General features: G+C 36.0%; 1 non-coding gene across 1 annotated transcript; it reads left to right on the top strand.

Annotated features, from left to right (window-relative positions):
* Positions 1-482: 482 nt before the first annotated feature.
* Positions 483-555, top strand: TRNAK-UUU. The gene has a single exon. It is a non-coding gene; the product is annotated as a tRNA-Lys (tRNA).
* The last annotated feature ends 321 nt before the right edge of the window (positions 556-876 follow it).

Below are 876 nucleotides of genomic sequence, written 5' to 3' on the forward strand. Positions count from 1 at the left end.
CATTGTCCAAATTACTGTGGGTTGCTAATTTTTGACATCTAGGAATGCATGTATATATTCCAGCTTTGATATTCTTCACAACATTTTGATACTCTTGAATAATCTTGTTCTGCCGCATTTCCATCTAAGCTGTAGAATTATTACACACACACACCCCTTGCTAGAACTGTTATTAAAATTTCATTTAAGGGGCACCTGGGTGGCTCAGTCGGTTAAGCATCCAACTTGGGCTCCGGTCATGATCTTGTGGTTTGTGAGTTTGAGCCCCGAGGTAGGCTCTGGGGTGACAGCTAGGAGCCGGGAGCTTGCTTTGGATTCTGTCTCACTGTCTCTCTGCCCCTCCCCAGCTTGTGCTCTGTCTCTGTGTCTCTCAAAAATAAATGTAAAAAAAAAAAAAACAATTTTTTTTAAAATTTCATTTAAGTTTGGGAGAATTTACAACATGAAGCCCTTTAATCCATGAAAATGGTAGATCCTGGGGTACCTGGCTGGCTCAGTCGGTAGAGCATGTGACTTTTGATCTCAGGGTTGTGAGTTTGAGCCCCACACTGGGTGCAGAGATTACTTAAAAATATAATATCTAAAAAAAAAAAAAAAAAAGGTAGATCCTTCCAGTTACTTTATATTTATCAATTTATCACATTAGTGTTTTGTAGTTTTCACTGTATAGAACTTGCATGTTTTCATTAAATTCATTACTAGCTATTTAAATTTTTAAATACTATCCTCAATAACATTTTTATTTTCCTTTCCTAATCATTTAATACTAGTATGTAGAATACCATTGCTTTATTATCAATATTGACCTTGCAGTGAGCACCAATTCCAAATTCTCTTATTAAGTCTAAGAATTTGTCTGAAGATAGGATTCTTTTG

This window comes from Prionailurus bengalensis, chromosome X (genome assembly GCF_016509475.1).
Source record: "Prionailurus bengalensis isolate Pbe53 chromosome X, Fcat_Pben_1.1_paternal_pri, whole genome shotgun sequence".
NCBI lineage: Eukaryota > Metazoa > Chordata > Mammalia > Carnivora > Felidae > Prionailurus > Prionailurus bengalensis.